General features: G+C 31.6%; 1 pseudogene; it reads left to right on the forward strand.

Moving 5' to 3' along the window:
* Positions 1-2,308: 2,308 nt before the first annotated feature.
* On the forward strand, positions 2,309-21,372 carry LOC113390853 (annotated as a pseudogene).
* The last annotated feature ends 47 nt before the right edge of the window (positions 21,373-21,419 follow it).

Genomic DNA, 21,419 nt, shown 5'->3' on the forward strand with positions numbered 1-21,419 from the left:
ACAAAATAATTGCTTTTGGAAAAAAAATGTTTCAATCTTTTTGTTTTTTTTTTCAAAAAATATTTTTTTGTATATCGAAAAAAATTCAGATTTTAATTGTAATTCTGATTTAAGTTCTAATATACTTTACAAATATTTTCAACTTTGCAATTCAGTTTAAATAATTCTTATAAATATTAGACAGCATTTATTATTATTCTCTTCTTCGGTCTGATATAGCCACTATCTAAGTATATCGGGTCCTTCGACAATATAAATAAAGTGCAAGTGTTTTAATAGAGTTCGGCAGCACCTTGGTAGATCACGGACTTCTTATACATCTTTGCAATCTATCTTACAACATACTTTTGATCCATTCGAATCGAATGTTCAAATATTGAACACGTGCTATGTCATGGGCATCTCTATGTTTTAGGAAAGGTTTGGGAATTAACACAAACAAGTTTCTTAACAGTTATCAGAACAAATTAAAGAGCAGGTTTTTAGAAGGTTAATTCTGCAGGCGTCTGAATAGAGCCGTTGACAGGTTATAAAAGTTGAAAGAGATGCATTACATCAGAGAAACCTAAGACTGAATAGCAATGCATGTCAGAAAGACGGAGACAAGAAAGGACAAGTCATGCAAAATAATTAAATTAGTATGTGTTAGATAAGTAAACAAACAGACCATAGAGAATGGTTAGTTCAATCTACGGAAGATGATAACGCACATTATAAAGTTACAATAAAAAATGACACATATAATACAACTGCATTAAGTGCGCACAATACAAGTTGTGTTATCATACTTACGCCTGCACATGCGTGGATTATTTAATAAGAACCAACGTTTGTAAGCATATCCAAGATGCAAGCATGTGCAAGAATCTTTCCAACAGACACTGAATTGAATAATCGCATTTTTGAAAGGAAAATGCTCGCAAAATCATATCAATTCAGAAATCTAAACGATACTAATGAAACAGATTCCACAGAACTGCATAACAATGATGTACAAGGAACAAATTCATGATTTACTCGAGCTAATAAGATAATGCTATCTCATTTTGATAAAATGAATGAACACATTACAGACAGAAGAATGATTGAAAAAGCTGTGACCTATATGGCCATGGCATTACTAAGCTATAAACTAGAAGAAGTCAACATATAAAAACACATAGCAACACAATGGTCAAATTCAAAGCAGAAATAGACTTGCCCAAAAATAATAAAGAACAAAATTTTATTCCAAACCATCAATTTGGGTTTCGAAACAAACATTCAACAATTGGGCTAAATCATACAATTATAAACATAAATAATAATTAACTACATAGAATAGTACTATACTGCTGCTTTTTTGGATCTCAAGCAGGCATTTGACAAGGTCTGACATACAGGCCTAATGTATAATGGAAAATAGAAGTCAATAGCACAAAATCAGTTCATGTGACTTTCACGCTTCGCATTCAAACTTGTCCTGCAGTTTGCATTTATTCCCCGAAAGAATCAATAAAGTATCTCGGCATTTACTTAGATAAGCAAGCGCGGGTAAACGGCGGGAGTAACTATGACTCTCTATACCAAGGATCCGGCGGCGCTGGTATCGTCTAGGTGAAGATCTCAGTGGACCATCTACACCACGAAGAGGTAAAATACATTATGGCATTATAAAGAACGTACCAATCCTAAATTTAAAATCTCTATCAATGGACAATACAATAATGACCAACCAAATAAATGGCGCAGGTATCGGACCCTGCGGGAATGCTTCTCGGAACAAGCCAGGAGAGCATTTTGATGGATCTGGCTCAAGGAATGATCTGGATATCATTGTGTAGTGGCCGTTTGCTGAGATAGTCTGTCCTTTCTGCCCGGGTGCCTGTGCTCTCGTGTCCTCGAGTGAAGTCTCGCGGCACTTGAAACAGTTCCGCCCTGATAGAAGAGCCAAATATATCTGCAGCAGGTGTCAGCAGGTCTGTGGGAACCAAGGGGGCCTGACCGTCCACTCTCGTTCTTGTAAAGGTCCGAGATCAGAGGAAGCTTCTAAGTGTAATGAATGCACGGCGAGTTTTCCTTCTAAAACGGGCCTATCTCAGCATGAGCGTCATACTCATCCTGGAGTAAGGAACGAGGAAAGACGGTTGGCCTCTCAGAGACCCGAAAGTTCAACCCGCAATCTGAAAGTGTGGACGGATGAAGACATTGAAACTTTGAGGAGGGTCAATGACCAATACCTCGAATGTCGACATGTCAACGTCAAAATTAGGGACGAACATCTCCCTCATATGACACGCACACAAATCTCAGATAAAAGGATGAAAACATGGGCCTGCGTACGAAATCCGGTAGAATAGACGAACCAGCGGTTGGTAGCCAAGCGTTAGTCAATCCAGCTCAACTGGATGACGATGGTTGTGAGACTAGGCACCAACTGGTTGAGACAACATCAGTAGCAGCCTCTCAACAAAATCGAGATGGCGATGATCTTAAATCTTGGGCACAACAACTCTTGAAAGATTGGCGGGACATAAAGATAGACGATAAGCTTAACGAGGCGTCTGCCCAGCTCGAGGATCTTAGAAAGATGCTAGAAGCTGGCTGTAGACCGAGTGATGTGGTTAGGCACGTTGATAACCTCGTTGAGTGAGTTCTCACCCCAGCCCTTACATCTAAACCGAGTTCAAATCAGGGAATGATAAGATTGCAGTTAACATAAAACGAGGAGTTAAGCAGGGAGACCCGCTTTCCCCGCTGTTGTTTAACTGTGTCTTGGACCCCCTTCTCCAACAATTTGAGAACGCGGGAGAAGGAATCAGTATTGGTTCCCAGAGCGTTTCTGTTCTGACTTTCGCTGACGATCTTGTGGTTTCCGGTAGAACACCGCAGGATCTTCAGAAAAAGCTGAACATGAACTCTCAACTTTTAAGTGGTCTTTATGCATGTTGCGGTTGAAAAATGCAGCAGTTTTCAGATATCGGTTCGAGGAAAGTCATGGTTACTTCTGGACCCAAAAGTTGAGATAAGCGGTAAAATGCTTCCTCAATGTGGTCCGGATGGGCACTTTGACTACCTTGGACTGAGATTCTCACCCTGGAAAGGGTTTGAACACAAGAAAGTAGTGGGCGACCTCCATGGTTGTCTCCCTAACAAGAAACTGAGACTTAAGCCCACTCAGAAACTGAAACTGCTTAAGCGATTTATCATCCCGCATTATTTGTGCCGGCTAACCGTAGACCCACCATCTCAATTCTACCTATAAGGGTTAGACAAGGAACTTCGCAACTTTACAAGGGAAATTTTCCAACTCCCTCATTCTACTAGCTCTGCCTTCCTGCATACCTCCTCAGGAAATGGAGGACTCAGCCTAAATCGATTGGAAAGAGTTGCTTTTTACTCCTTCCTAAAATCAATGGCTAGATGTCGAGATTCTGGAGATCCAGTATTAGAGGCACTATGAGAGCAGAGCAATGTTAGCAATAGAGGCCCGCTGAACATAAAGGCCATTGAGAGCGCGAAGCGAAGAGCTGTCGAGGACGAGTTCCGAAGATGGGCGAGTTGCGCGTCCCAGGGCATGGGGGCTACAATGTTCCGAAAGGACACTATTGGAAACTCCGGGCTCTGAAAGCCCCACCTTCTCAAAGGAAATTCTCGCTATATCGATGCTCTTCGACTCCGCAGCAACATATTTGGTTGTCGAGCAGCACTTGCTCGCGCAAAACCAATGAGCGATATAACATGCCGGCGATGCCACTCTGCCAATGAGACCCTTGTACACGTACTAGGCCAGTGTACCTTCGTAAAGCCGTAGAGAATTCATAGACACAACGAAATCGTGTCTCTATGTCGAAATGACTTAATCGATAAACACCCTGCTGGGCGTTACATGATTGAATCATCATTTACAGTCGATGGAAAAAGGTTAAAGCCCGACCTCATCTTATGGGATGCTGAAGAATCATATACCGTCGACGTTACAGTCAGACTTGAGCAGGGAAATTCTCTCGGAAAAGCGAATACAGAAAAAATCCTTAAATATGATCCTTAAATATCACCGGAGTAACACACTGTCGGGTTCTCCCGATAGTTGTGGGATCCCGTGGTTCCCTACCCCCCAAAACCCTATCAAACTTATCCCTCCTTTCCAAACACGCCAAACATACTGGCTTAACATCAGCACTGGTTGCATTAAGAACATCGATGGAAATGAGCAATAGGTTTTTAGACGGCTAGTACAAGATGCCAACGGTTATCATGCAAATAACAATGAATATGATTTTTCTTAAAGCGATATTTAATTTGAACTGCCGGGCGGTGAACTTCCAAAGCGTACCCGTATGTGTCAGAGCTACGGGTTTCTTTAAATTTATTCTTATACTAAACGCAGAGGAAGCAATTACGAGAGGCCCATTGTGTTGTCTGTGTTGTCCCACTTTTTTGTTATGTGTTATAGCCCTTCTGGCTTTCGTGAGGCATTTGACAAACAACAACATCCCGTTTGTCAAAGGCAGCAGATACCTCCACGCGATGCCCCATGGACGGTTTCCGATGGCATGTCATTTTCCAACTCTGGGGTATGTCGTGCGATCGAACACTGACTAAATTCTGCTGTTCCCTAAAGAAGTAAGTTGCGGAAATAACCTGCAAGGGATCCTCTACATCAATGCTGAATTGGATCAGTAGCGATCCGCTTTGCTGTTACTGAACTCCAGTACTGGTGGTTTTTCCTTGCCACATCCGGTGGTGATTTCCATGGAAGGTGATAGTGAGGTGGTAACTCTTGTTAATCCTGCGTCACTATATACGCTTGATTGAAAAGTGTGCCGATGTATTGGCACGGTGCTCTTGTCACAAGGTAATCAAGCGTCTTAATCGCGACTGGTCAATATCATACCAAGAAGTGTCCCACTTTGGGACAGTTTTATAGCCAAATGCCTCGTCATCTAATTAGTGACGCGCAGGCGTGTATATATATATATTCCCACTGTCCCTATCTACTTTTCTAGCGAGGTATATATATATATATATATATATATATATATATGCAATAAAAAAGCAATGGTTAAGAATAATAAAACTACCACGCCAGTCTAATCTCGCATAATATTCTTTTACAATGTCGTCTTACGGGAAAATTAGTAAATTCATATGACAAGATACAATAAAAGCAATGAATAAAAATAATAAAACTATACAGCGCCAGTCTAATCTCGCATAATATTCTTTACTAAAACTGGTGTAAAAGTGAAAAACAATGTCTTACGGGAAAATTAGCAAATTCATATGACAAGATACAATAAAAAAGCAATGAATAAAAATAATAAATCTATACACCGCCAGTCTGAAAGAGCTTGGTAGCGACAACGAGAGGTAAATTTAGAAAAGATGTGTTTTACGCTGTTTTAGTGTTTTCTGCATTCAAACGTGATGTACTACAGTGATTACTAACGTGGGGCGCAGGCCGCACCAAAGGGCAATTTGAAAATCATTTCATTTCAAACTTTTAATAAGAAAAACTTATTAGATTGTACAAAAAAAAATATTTAAAAATAATTTCATTTGGCTTTACTGCCAAACGTTTCAAATCAACTGGATAAATAGCATTATAGAGATAAGAGAGTCAATTACTTCATTTTGAACGAAGGATTCGTAAGTTCATATTGAGCACAGTAAAGCCATCTATTTTGTTTATATAAAATAAGTTAAAAACAGTAGATAGGGCCTAGAATATAGTGAGTAAACCATTTTATTTGTTTTTGTATTACTTGAAGCAATTAAATATAAAGACCATTTTGTCAAGTAAAAATTTTCTTCTAATTTAAATAATTTCAATACATATTTCTAACTTATTTTTTAGCCCATAATAAAATGAGTGGAACAAGCAAAAAAAAAAAATCGTCAAAATTTTGATAAAAACTGAAAATCTGGCTACATATCCGCTGTTCACAATGAGCAGATACTCTTTTGTCTTCTATGTCAGCGGTTATTGAGCAACGAATGAATGAAATTTGAAGGTGAAAAATCAAAAATCATGGAAATTCAGATTTGAGTTACTTTAAAACTTTAAAGAAAAAAAATGACAAAAAACAACATTGCCATCTTAGGACATTTTTCTGAATAAATGTTGTTCTGTAAAATATTACCACTAAATCCCAAGATATAATACTTAGAGTTGAATAACATACCAATGAAAAATATAATATTTTGTGCGGCAGATGATACCTTTTATATAATGTGCAAAAAAATGAGTGCTTAAAGATGATGGAACATGTGAATCCTGAAATGGTTATTGTCTATCGTGTAATTCACAAGGAATACTTAGTAGCTAAATATGTAGCGGGTTGCCAACACGCATCGCGGCTTGTCAACACGCATCACATGTTACTGGACAGATTGGCCCATATATTGACAGCACAGAAAAAAAACAAAAATAAATTCAAGTGTCAGATCGGACACGGCTTTTGTTTCTCTCTAGTAGTTTTTGCCAAAAAAATGTATAATTCTTGAAACCTTTCTTTTCTATTATAAATAAGAAAATACCAATAACGTTTTATTAATGATCAGTATGACAACACATAGTGTCGTGGATATTAATCATATATAAAATAAACGAAATATAAATAATATTTTATGAAATTTATTATGACTACAATTGGTATTAATATGGACTAAGCTGATGTAGCTGGTTGCCAACACGCATCGCGGCTTGTCAACACGCATCACATGTTACTGGACAGATTGGCCCATATATTGACAGCACAGAAAAAAAACAAAAATAAATTCAAGTGTCAGATCGGACACGGCTTTTGTTTCTCTCTAGTAGTTTTTGCCAAAAAAATGTATAATTCTTGAAACCTTTCTTTTCTATTATAAATAAGAAAATACCAATAACGTTTTATTAATGATCAGTATGACAACACATAGTGTCGTGGATATTAATCATATATAAATAAACGAAATATAAATAATATTTTATGGAATTTATTATGACTATAATTTGGACAATTCCGGTATTTCTACAATATGGAGCACGCCTCCATATTTTGGTGACCCCGAGAGTGAACTAGTAACACACATACAAGAAGGTAAGAAGATCAAGACATATTTTGAAGTAGCACAAAAAAAAATAAATTGAAGTCTCAAGAATTACTAAGAAAAGAATTTTAAAAATATAAATAATTATTATAAATGGCTCACACCGCCATAACTAGAAGAACATTCTAATCCTACAACTGAGACCCCGACCACGCACTTCAAGATCAACAATAACACGTGCTCAATAAATCACTTATTATCATGGTAAATAAGTCGATAATAAGCACCATGGCAACAGACAGGGAGCAAACAATTTGGCAACCGCCACATACACTCAACCGCTAACTCACCAGCGAAGGGCCACATACACTCAACCGCTAACTCACCAGCGAAGGGCCACATACAATCAACCGCTAACTCACCAGCGAAGGGCCACATACAATCAACCGCTAACTCACCAGCGAAGGGCCACATACAATCAACCGCTAACTCACCAGCGAAGTGTCAAATATACTCAGCCGCTAACTCACCAGCGAAGGGCCACATGTACTCAACCGCTAACTCACCAGCGAAGGGCCACGTAAGCAATCAACAAACTCAACAAGCCAACACGGCAATTTATCACACAATCTCAACCAAAAGAAATTTACAAGGAAGTTCAAGAATGGCAGTCAGAGATGCGAAACAATCTTTTTCATTAGGCGGAGTGATGTAGCGGGTTGCCAACACGCATCGCGGCTTGTCAACACGCATCACATGTTACTGGACAGATTGGCCCATATATTGACAGCACAGAAAAAAAACAAAAATAAATTCAAGTGTCAGATCGGACACGGCTTTTGTTCCTCTCTAGTAGTTTTTGCCAAAAAAATGTATAATTCTTGAAACCTTTCTTTTCTATTATAAATAAGAAAATACCAATAACGTTTTATTAATGATCAGTATGACAACACATAGTGTCGTGGATATTAATCATATATAAAATAAACGAAATATAAATAATATTTTATGAAATTTATTATTGTCTATCATTTTGGTATTTAATATGGACCACACCTCCATAAATATATACCGCCTGTTCTAAATGAGGTATGAACATGGAGTCATAAAATGCATTAATGCTATTAACCCTTTGGAAACTAGTGCTGCAAATCATCAAACCTGCGGAAGAACTAATATATGCGTTTGTGCGCAGACAGTAATTAAGGGGGAAGTCCATATAAAATTTTCAAAAAATTGATTTTTTTTTTCGATAATCTGCAAGAATAGTATATGGAGCATATATTGACGAGCGGGGAAAAAAAATCTCTTATATTAACAAAGTTATAGCTAATATATACGAGGTGTGTTCAAAAAGTACCCGGAATTTTTAAATTTCGCGGGTCTGGAGTGTCTGATTGTCAAAATTTTTTTTTTATTGTGTTGGTATACATGCCCCTAAAGTATGATGAAATTTTCAGCTATATTCACTGTTTACTTTGTCTGTGGTAGTCGCTAAGGTTCGACGTGTTTTTCTGAGCTCGGCGATTTTTACAATGGAAGAATTGAAAAGTCAAAGAATTTGTATTAAATTTTGCGTAAAAAATTAAATAAAGTGTAACAAAGTGTGTGAAATGTTACAAAAAGCCTATGGTGAGTCTGCTATGAAAAAAACAAGTGTTTACGAGTGGTATAAGCGTTTCCAAGATGGCCGCGAAGACGTTGAAGATGACGAACGCTCCGGTCGACCCAGCACGTCAACAAACGATGAAATGTGAAAGAAGTGGAAAAAATGGTTATGAATGATCGCCGAATCACAATTAGAGAAGTTGCTGATGAAGTTGGCATATCAATTGGCTCATGTCATAACATTTTTTCAAATGTTTTGGGCATGAAACGAGTGGCAGCAAAATTCATTCCAAAACTGCTAAATTTTGACCAAAAAAGCATCGCATGAACATCGCTCAAGAGCTGTTAAATGACGTCAACAACGATCCAAGTTTGCTTGAAAGGGTCATAACTGGTGATGAAACATGGGTGTACGGTTATGATGTCGAAACCAAAGCCCAATCGTCCCAATGGAAGAGCCCAGGTGAGCCAAGACCGAAAAAGGCACGTCAAGTTCGATCGAATGTCAAGGTTTTGCTTACTGTTTTCTTTGATTATAACGGCATAGTGCATCAAGAGTTCTTACCACAAGGTCGTACGGTTAATAAGGAGTATTACTTTGAAGTGATGCGACGTTTGCGTGAAGCAATCCGAAAAAAACGCTCCGATTTATGGAAAAACAATTCATGGCTGTTGCACCACGATAACGCACCTGCTCACTCGTCGTTGCTTGTTCGTAATTTTTTGGCCAAAAACAATACCGTAGTCATGCCCCAACCTCCATATTCACCAGATATGGCTCCGTGTGACTTTTTCCTATTCCCAAAGTTGAAGAGACCCATGAAAGGACGGCGGTTTTCTCGATTGAAGAAATAAAGGCCGAATCGCTGAGAGTGCTCAAGGACATATCAAAAAGTGAATATCAAGGGTGCTTCGAAAATTGGAAAAAACGCTGGCATAAGTGTATTATATCTGGGGGGGACTACTTTGAAGGGGACCACATTAATGTAGACGAATAAATAAATATTTTTTTGAAAAAACGAAAATTCCGGGTACTTTTTGAACAGACCTCGTAGTGGAGCGGGACGGAGTGCGCGCTGTCAAGCGAGCCAGGTAGTCGACGCTTCAAGTAGAAGGGTATCTTCCATTATAATAACTAGGAAATACTTCTTTTGTCTTATAACGGAAGTACTTCTATAAATTTTATTACAGGCGTAATATTGCTATACAAAAGCTAGTCGAGAAATATATTTAGTTTAGCTGGAAAATTCGTAGTGTTCAGTCTATTTCAAAATATGAAAATGCCAAATTATCTAAAAGGTAAGCGAGGTAATATTGCACGACATAATGCTAAAAAAGACGTTATCAAGGCAATCAGTTCACTGATAGCGCAGGTGAAAAAAATGACGCTAGTACAAGTCATGATGAGAGTGCCAGTGGAAGAAAACTTCTATAAATTTATCTGGAAGAAAACTCAATATGCGTGATATTACAGACATAAAAACTAATCCTTTGCACGGGTATATAATAATTGAATTTTTTACAGTGTTTACAGATTTATCTGAACTTGTGAATTGTTCGGTGTGCAGTCAGAAGATAAATTTCTGTGAGTGTGGCTCTAGGGGCCTCGGTTTTAAAATTGTTCTTACGTGCCGATGTGGTGACAGAATAATAAATTCAGGTCCTTTTATTAACAATGGATTTGAAATAAATCGTAAATTAGTGTTTGTCATGAGACTTTTAGGCAGTGCAAGAGAAGAAATAAATGTCTTTTGTAATCTGATGGACTTATGCACTGGTTTGAGTAAACATTGCTACGATACCATCGTGGAACACATTTATGATTCAATCAAATTATCATTTGATTTACTATCGCAAAAGGCCGTTAACGAAGAGATAGAAAAAAAATTCGAGCAAGGACGAGAAAGACATATTTTAAAAGTATCTGGTGATGGCACCTGGAAAAAGCGCGGCTTCAAATCAAAGTACGGTGTTACAACGCTCATCGGTGCTGCTGGGATATTTAATGAAGGTTTTAGTTCAATATTAAGAATAATGAACCTTCTTAATTTGACTGTAGGCACTTATGCTAAAGCATTTGCTGATAATACTGATGAGGCGCGAATAACTCGACAGGATCGCAGGAGCCTTTCACAAACAAAAGATGCTCGTACAGCTCGCAAACAACAACATGAAGAAAATCATCTTTTTGAAGGAGGAAGGACTATTGTATGGACCTGGGATAGCAGATTAATCGGTAAGTAACTAAAACTAGTAGCTTTTTCTTTACCAAATCTTTAAACGCGATTATCTCAAAACTGTGTTTTCAAAAACTGCTCGTGTTGTAGCTCAAAAAGTTATGTATCGATTTGTCTGAAATTTGGTGAGGCTTTTCTCTATATTATTATCGGAAGGATAAACCTAAATCTTTAGATCTTTCGCGTTTATAAAGTATTTTCTGGAGGCCAAAGTGTCAAAAAAATAGCCAAAAATTCAGATTTTTTTCTATTTTATACTTTTTTCAATTTTATAGGTTTATCCTTCCCATTGATATGTTCTCAAAAGAAAACATTAAAAAAAAATTTTTCAGATCGACGGTTGATGAGTGAGAAATGCAGCAGTTTTGGATCTCGCGCCGGAGGCAGTCCACAAAAAGTTATGCTGAGCCGCCATTTTGAAATATTTTTTTTTTTAAATATTTTTTTGTATTCTAAAAGGGTTAAATAAAGTTATGTCAAAGCTTAAAAATAATAAAATTATTTCATCACGTTTAAAATATTTTTAAAATATGACCTATTTTCATGCGTCTATATGGACTTCCCCCCTTAAGGCCGAGGAACGCATATACGCGTCGAAACTAAATATATATATAAGACAAATATATAATGTCGATATATAAATATAAATATATAATGTCGATCACTCTCTTTCTCACAAATCTCCACTTTCACCTTCGGCGTTGTAATCAGCAACTAGGTTTTAGCGTCAGCGCAAATTCAGACAACATATTACTCACTAGTATTATTTAAAAGATTTTATAACCTTCAAAATAAAAACGTGTAAACTAAACCATGAAAGTAGCAAAAAAAATATATTTTATTTAACTGTGTAAACATTAGCAAATTTTTGAACTTAAATTGCCAGCAAGGACTAAATGTGTTTTTCTTCTAATTATAAATATATGGTATTACTTATCCATTGTCAGATGATTTTTCGAACAAATGTTAAGAAAGAAGAGAAACCGTATATCAAAAATTGGAAAAAGCTTTTCATTGAATCCTTGTCGCTTCTTAATGTAATTTGTTTGTAAACTTGTGAAAAGGACAGAAAGATATCAAAGACAAAACCTAAAGCACGCGAATTTCAAACAAAAGTGGAGCATATCCACGCGAAAGACGTTCCTTTTTACAAAAATTATGAAAATGAAAATATTTGATTAGAGTTTACATAATACAACCAACGACATAAAAAGTATACCAAGATTAAAATGTAAACCTAACATTTGAACATTACAAACGATGAAATGTTTGTAAAAATATCGATCAAATATTATAGTTTCTGTCATACATATATATAATATAAAAATAGGATTCTAACAAATTACTTAATGTGCAGTATCTTGTATAGTCAAAAATAAATCTTGTGCGACGTTGAATATGCATATATTTAATATCATAGTAGAAAGAAAAAATAAGAAAGTATAATTATAAGGAAAAATACCTTGATGCACTATTATAGCGATATAGTAATTTATTTATATAATTTTACATTCAAATTACCACATTGGAAATGGTATATATGTCTGCATTGTTGATTTGTATTTGAGTGTTGGTAGTTTTGAATTATAAATATTGGATAAAATCTAATAAAATACTATTATATCTTCTTATGCGTTATATGAAGTGTTGTTTATTGAATATTTAAAATCAGTTAAATGCAATTTATTGCATCTGGAATTAATTATCCACCAAGAAAATCTTAATAGATGCAAACCATCAAACTTCTTGATATCAATTTCAAATGTCGTTGAGTGAGTACGAATCGATCTCATTAAATCTTACTTCTATAATATTTATGTTGCATGACATGTCTCAATTTATATTGATTATACAAATTATGATATTTGTATAAGTAATTATACAAATAACTCGGCAAAGATTGAAATCAACTTGAACCAGGGATCAGGTAAGTCAGGTGAAAAACCATTTTTTTTTCATCATCACAATTAAATTGGATAAATCAATCTTTACGACTTTAAATAATTTCTGTTTATCAATTAATTTTATTATACAACCATCTGTTCCATGAACAACAAATTAAAACAATCCTGATTGATTATGTATTGGGGTGATTGAAAGTCAAATGCCTTTAAGATATTACATTTTATTGTGATTTTACTTTTTTTCAAATACACCAAAATCATTGGATGTATCACCTGTATTACAATTCATGCTTCGACTAAACTAAGGTTATCATTTTATTTAATGATCAGTGATCATTCAATGAGAGCTTGGCAATATTATATGTAAAAGATGTTTCAAATAGTCTTACACATCAGAACAATCATATTGTTGCCATTCCAATAATAATTGTGAATCAAATTTCTTTGTACATTCATGCATCTGAATCTGTAGGACTTGTAAACAACAAGACAATCAAAATTTCAAAGATCTACAGGCATAGCAATCCTTATCACATTTCATTTGATATATAAATTAAATTATATATAAATTAAATAATATAAAAAAAATTATTATGTATATTTATATCAAAATACAGAAGTTTGCAGAAAATGCAATAACTCGTATTTACTTGTTGAGTCAATTTTAATTGCTTCCATGGCATATTTTATTTTTCATATTCATTCATGGAGAAGCAAAACAATGCAGCATTTGCTTTCAATCTTATTCATATGTCGTTCACATCGAAATAAATGTCATTGTGATACAAATTCAATGTTCTGTTCACTATTTCCATCAAAAAATTTAGAAGATTAAATACTTAGATTGTTTCACTTCCAGCAATACTTAATTGTTTTTTTATCTGGATCCAATGAAATCACAAGTTTGTGTTATCAGTCGTTACTAGTAATAACCATCAATTGTTCGTAAATAAAGAAAATTATATCTATAAATTACTTTTATAATTACCGTAGTATCATTAATAACAGTGCATTTACTTCAATTCTATAGTCCATAATAATTTGTTTCACCACATCTCATGTTATTAATATTAATTTCAAATTTGTTTGCATTCAACAATTAAAATATCTCTCCGAGTCCAATATATTTTAACAAATTTTACATATTCAATGTACACATACAATACTTTTGAAAAAAAAAATTATTCAAGGGAACTACCAACACTTAACAATACAATAACAATATAATAACATTAACAATACAACATACAATTTGAATCTTTGGTAAACTGTATTTTAACTGATTAACCAACGCACACATTTAAGAGATTTATTTTCGCTAACAAGAAACTCATAAAAAAATAAAATTATACTTGTTTAAATAATAGCACATGTAACTAACCGATTCAATATAAACCGAAAAATTTCTAAATTAACAAAAAAATGACACTTTCAAACGATTATCTCGATTTACCTTATATGCCTTTTATGTAGTGGTTTGTTATGCAAGGCTCTACCAAATGAAAATATTTATGTACATATTTAAGTATAAAAGCTATATTTTCCATATATTTTTATATTTTTTTTATGTAAAAAATGTATAATTTGACATTTCGTGGATATAGTTTGTCACCTACTCAGGAATTGAATTTTCCTTGAAATCTTTAATTGTTAATCTGAAAAAATTCGGCAATTTTAGGTAAAAAATGCATTTTGTGCAGTTTTGAAAAATAATTTGCGCTTTTAATAAAAAAAATAACTTATCTTAAACCGTGCTATGGTACTGCGCATAAAGGGTATGGGCGTGTTTCCATACAGAATTGGCCCCACCCTGGTATTTAAATAATTTTGATGCCATTTTATAGGTATTTTCGAAAAAATCCAATATACCAAATTTCAAATCCGTAGCTCATCATTTGGCCGAGATATCAGTGAAAACATGTAAAAGTGGCCCCTTTTTTCAAACTCACTTTTTGTCGAAAATATGAGAGATATCGAAAAAATATTAACGTCATTCTATTTATACTGATCTTGTCTATATTGTTCATGACAAATAATGTGAAAAAATTATTTGTTAGTGCGAGAAAAAGTGAAAATATTTTTTTGTTTTGAATTTTCGGGTAGTGCGGTTGTTTGGACTAATTTTTAATTAGCATCATTAGAAAGGCTATTGAATTTTCTTTTAGTGTGCAAAATTTTGTTTTATTTCATGTGGTAGAACACATTCAAAATTAGAAAAAACCTGAGCAAGTACACGCTCGCGCTCATATAGCACCCGTGTAAGTCGTCTCTCATTCGCAACGACAAGCAACAGCATTGCTCGCCGCGCGTCTTGATAAATTAAAACATTTCTAATAAAACACAAGATATACATTTATATTTTGAATAATCATATATTTATATGTATATGTATAATAACATAACTATATTTATATAATTAAATATATATTATTTTATATATTGCACAAGTATATTATATGATTTAATCATCATTAATAATTTATTAATTATTAATATTAATTATTAACACCACTAAATAAATAAAATATAGATTGATAAAAAATATACATAATAATAGTATTACTAAATATACTTAATAATAGGATTACTATTCACGCTACAGCAATGTATACAAATGCAAGTATGGTATACTAAGTTAGTCATAAATATATTAAATAATATCTTGAAGTATTTTTTTAAATTAAATAGTATATATTATTATTTAAATTAAAGATTATATATGCAAAATTCATAATAAATACTCATAATAATTATTGAACTACTGCACTATTGTGTATCATCCTTAATTAAAACGATATTTGAAATTTCGCTCGCATAAACCACACATAAGATAACAAAATACAGACAGAATAAAATTAATATAATTTTCGAATTTAACTAATCACGAAGTTTTTAATAATTATTAAATAATAATTTGTACCAGTCGATTTTGCACTTTTCTTATATTTTAGTGTCAATTTAATTTGATTTGTATATAATTTAGTTGTTACCACAATACAATATATAATTATAATGCCGCGAAATTAGTACGGTAGTTCAACAATTATTATTAGTATTTATAGGTAGAGATATTCTATTTAATATATTTTGTATATTATTTAATTTATAAAAAAAACTTAAAGATATTATTTAATACATTTTCAGACTAACTTAGTATACTTGCAATTCTATACATTGCTATAGCATGAATAGAAATCATATACCGATATACTATTATTATGTATATTTTTTATCAATCTATTTTTTATTTATTTAGTGATAATTATTAATTAATATTAACTAATAATTAATAATTAATAATAAATTAACAAGTAATAATTAATTAGTTAATGATGATTAAATCATATAATATACTTGTGCAATATATAAATAATATATATTTAATTATATAAAAATATAGTTATTATTATACATATACATATAAATATATGATTATTCAAAATATAAATGTAGATGAAAATAATATAAGTGAAAGTAATGAGTCAGACATTATTATTAGTGAAAAGGTTTTACCTATTGAAAGTGATTCGGAGGAAAGCGATTCCAATGACGTTTTTAACAATGTTACATTTACACCATGGCCCGAAAGTGATATTGATATGGACATAAGTGAGTTTTTAGGTGATGATGGCATTAAAGTTTTTTCAAAGGATTCGAAAATTATAGGAAATACAGTAGATTTGTTTTTAGCGATGATTTTTTTTGAGTTGCAAAAATGTCAATAAATTTAAATCTGCAAAGAAGATAAAACAATGGGAAGATACCACAATAGGCGAAATAAAGAAATTTCTTGCTTTGAATATTTTAATGAGCTAGGTGAATAAGAGCAACTTAAACGATTATTGGTCTACGCGTTCACTTATCGAGACACCAATTTTCAGAAAAGTTATGCCTCGAAAAAGATTTAGGCAAATTTTACAATCATTACATTTTTGTAATAATGATATAATATCAGAAAATACAGATAGACTAGTCAAAATCAAACCTATATTAGAATACTTATTGAATAAATTTAATACAATTTATAAACCAAAACAAAATCTTTTTTTGGATGAGGCAATGATACCCCATAGAGGACGTTTGAGTTTCCTGGTGTACAACCCCGGCAAGAAATCGAAGTACGGGATGCTTGTCAAGATGTTGTGTGAATCTGAAAGTGCTAATATCACCCATTTTAAATTTTATAGCGGAAGTGGGCAGAAATTACAAAACCTTGTAGAAGATGTTTTAGAAAACTATGTAAATATTTGGCACCACGTTTACATGGACAATTATTATAACAGTGTGGAACTAGCGGCAAATTTACTGGATAAAAAAAATAGGGTATGTGGTACTATAAGGGATACTAATGATATAAAATAATCAAGTTAAAAAGAGGAGAACATGTATTTCGCAGAAAAAACGAAATTTTAATTCATGTATGGAAGGATAAAAGGTATGTCAGAATGATTTCCACGATACATCAAGCTCGACTTATGGAAACAAATAAAATTGATAGAAAAACGGGAGAAATAATTAAAAAAACAGAAAGTAAGAAAAAGTGCCAAATGGGCAAACAAAGCTTTTATGTTCATGTTAAACTGTGCATTGTTCAATCCATTTGTAATTAAAAAAAAATTGAATACAAATAAAAAAATAAAATTCAGCTTTTTAATTTTAGATTAAAAATAAAGAAAATGTTTCCCTGGAATCGGAAATTTCTGAAGGTCCACCAAAAAGAGATGGTCGGGAAGATCCAAAAACTAGACTTTCAGGAGATATGAAAGTACACAGGCAAGTTAGAATTGTCAATTCGGGAAAGGAAAAGTTTTCATAGGAACGGTGTAAAGTATGTGAGAATCCTTTATGTATTGGAAAATGTTTTGAAGATTATCATATTAAAAAATATATTAGTTTTCAATATATATTATCTTTTGTAATAGTAGTTATATATATTTTTATAATAATAGTTATATATATATTTGTAATAATATAGTTATAAATTAAATAAACATTATTCCGTTTATTTCTTTTTTCTTATGTTTTTAGATATTACATTTTTACAGCTTTATATTAATAAATATTATTTTCTTGTTCAACCATTTAGAACCAGTTAGTTGGATATTGGTTTAAACGTGATTCATAATAAAAATTGTAGCGGCTTTCGGGATTATTTGGCGGTGAACAATGCCGGCATTCAAAGAATTTACCTGTACATAAAAAGCCCGGCCTAGCGGGGTTTGATTGACAATATTTGAGCGGCCCTTTTACTAATTAATGATACTATCCTGTGTTTAAACACTCTCCCCAGTGTTACTAATTCTTTCGTGTTACCACATGTTAACTCTAACACTGGGGGGAGTGAGATCGTTCAAGTATTACGTAAGCAGATTTTTACAATTATTTACCACCCCCACCCCCCCTTGTCATCAAAAGTAAGCAAAGCTCTTACCCCCTCCCCCCATGCTTACGTAAACATTTTGCAATTAATGTATACAAATTTTCGTCGACGATTTCGAGAACACGGATGAAGCGATTTGAATAATTCAAAGAACATTCGATTCGTATTGATAAGGAGACGTGCTGATTAGGTTTTGGCGAAGGCAGGTCTAGCCGTTCCAAAGATATGGGGCAAAAAGTGCCAAAAATGGTAACTCAGTTCTAAAGAGAACGGTGCGTCTAGCGGTTTCGGAGATCTAGTAACAAAAAGTAAAAACTAGCTGTAAGTGGAATTCTGTCTTAAGGCAATTAAGGCATCGTGCCTTAACTCTCAACTTTTTTTTAAAAAAAAAAAAAATTTTAATTTTTTTTTTTTTGGAAAAAAATGTTTTCTTTATTTTGACATATTTTGAAATATCTAAACTTTTTTTCAAAGCAATCGTACTGCTTTAACTGCATAAAGACGAAATATCAAACCGCGTAAGCGCCGCGTCGACGTCTAACGCGTAAACATTGGTACGGAACCCATAGGAATGTAAACCAAAATTATACTTATTGTTAAAATCTCTATAAAATATATGATAATTTGATGTGCATATGTCTAATGATCATTTTTGACCGCCAAATGGCATTTCTAAAATTCTAAAATTTATGTCAAATCAAGGTGCAGTTTATAATTTAGAAGAAATGGGTTACAATAAATTTATTTAAATGGATTTTATATTGAAAAATATTAATAAAGGTGGATTTAATAGTAAATTAATTTTAATATAATTAATTGATTAAAGTTCTAAAATATGTACATATTGCCCGTCGCTCTTTTTAATTTATTAAAAAAAGATAAGTCGTAACATAGTAGATGTACTGGAAAGTGTATCTAGAAAGACAAATTATAACTTAATAAAAGTATTTTATTTACATTAAAATAATATCGTTTAAATCGATTAATTTGAAATTTTAATTTTATTATAATTTTTTATGTATAAAATAATTTTAAAAAAAATATTTTTAAATTTATTAGTTATGTAATTTAAAATGAAATAATAATAATAATAATAGTAGATTAGTATTGTAAAAGAAAAATTAAAATTGTGTATAAGTAAATTTAATTTATTGTATCTTGTGTATCAGAGTTAATTTAATAAAAAATATGAAGAATATTTTTCTCGAATTTAAAAGGGTAAATTTATTATTTAATTTAATGTAATATAATTATTTAAAATAATAAATTAGTAATGAAATGTTATTCGTTTTTAAAGTTATCTAGTTTTTTTAGAAATAAATTTAATTTATTATATTTAAATATTTATATTAATTTATTAAATATAGATATTTTAAATATAAAATATTTTTAGGGATAAGCTTAAAAATAAATTATTATAAATTAATAAATTATTTATAAATTTATAGGGTTATAAATATTCATTAATATAAAAATGTTATAATTTATTTATAAATAAATTAAAATTTAGTAGATTTTAAATTTTTTATAAAAATAATATTTAAAATTATAAAAAATATGAAATAATGATTAAATTAGTATAATATAATTTATTAATAATATAAAATTGTTAGGTTTATTTAAGGAATTCGGCAAATATAATATTCACCTGTTTAACAAAAACATGTCTTTTTGAAAATAATATAAAGTCTAATCTGCCCATTGAAGATTTAAAAGGCCGCAGTAATTTGACTGTGCAAAGGTAGCATAATCAATAGTTTTTTAATTGAAAGCTGGAATGAATGATTGAATGAAATATTAACTGTCTTAATAAAATTGTTATAGAATTTAATTTTTATGTTAAAAAGCGTAAATATTATTAAAGGACGAGAAGACCCTTTAAAGTTTTATATATAAATATAGATTAATTTTAAGAATATTATTAAATTTATTTATATAAATATATTTTATTGGGGTGATAGGAAAATTTATAAAACTTTTTTTTTATTAAAACATAAATAATTGAATAATTGATCCATAAATTATGATTAAAAGATTAAGTTACTTAAGGGATAACAGCGTAATTATTTTTAAGAGAACATATCGACAAAATAGATTGCGACCTCGATGTTGGATTAAGTTTTAAAATTTGGTCTGTTCGACCATTAATTCTTACATGATCTGAGTTCAAACCGGTTTAAGCCAGGTTGGTTTCTATCCTTAATTTTTTAAAATTAATTAGTACGAAAGGACCATTAATTTATAATAATTATTTTAATTTGAATAAAATTGTTATTTTGGCAGATTAGTGCAATGAATTTAGAATTCATAAATGTATACTATACAAATAATATAATGAATTTATTTATAATGTTAATTAGTATAATTTTAATAACTATTATATTATTAATTGGAGTGGCTTTTTTAACTTTATTAGAACGAAAGGTTTTAGGTTATATTCAAATTCGTAAAGGTCCTAATAAAGTAAGATTAGTGGGATTATTACAACCTATTAGAGATGCAATTAAATTATTTAGAAAAGAACAAGTTATTTTAAATTTATCAAATTATTTTATTTATTATTTATGCCCAATTATAAGATTAATAATTTCTTTAATAGTTTGATTATTAATACCAAATTTATATGGGGGTTTAGAATTTAATTTAGGAGTTTTATTTTTTATATGTTGCTTATCTATAAGAGTTTATACTATTATATTTGCGGGTTGATCATCAAATTCAAATTATTCATTAATTGGGGGTTTACGTTCTGTAGCTCAAACTATTTCTTATGAAGTTAGATTAATTATTTTAATTATATCTTTATTATTTTTAATTGAAAGTTTTAGATTAATTATATTTAATATATTTCAAAAGTATATTTGATTTTTATTTATTTTATGACCTTTAGGTTTAATTTATTTTGTTTCTAGACTTGCTGAAACTAATCGAACTCCTTTTGATTTTTCAGAAGGTGAATCAGAGTTAGTTTCTGGATTTAATGTAGAATATGGCGGAGGAGGATTTGCATTAATTTTTTTGGCTGAATATGCTAGAATTTTATTTATAAGATTTATATTTTGTTTAATGTTTTTGGGAGGGGATTATTTATCCTTTATTTTTTTTCTTAAAATTAGTATTTTTATCTTTTATATTTATTTGAGTTCGAGGAACATTACCTCGATATCGATATGATAAGTTAATGTATTTAGCTTGAAAAAGATTTTTACCTATTTCTTTAAATTATATTTTAATTATTTTATCTTTTAAATTATTATTTATATAATAATAATA

The sequence above is a fragment of the Ctenocephalides felis genome, unplaced genomic scaffold, assembly GCF_003426905.1.
Source record: "Ctenocephalides felis isolate EL2017-DRISC unplaced genomic scaffold, ASM342690v1 CF-g0.4_SCAFFOLD_00845, whole genome shotgun sequence".
Lineage (NCBI taxonomy): Eukaryota > Metazoa > Arthropoda > Insecta > Siphonaptera > Pulicidae > Ctenocephalides > Ctenocephalides felis.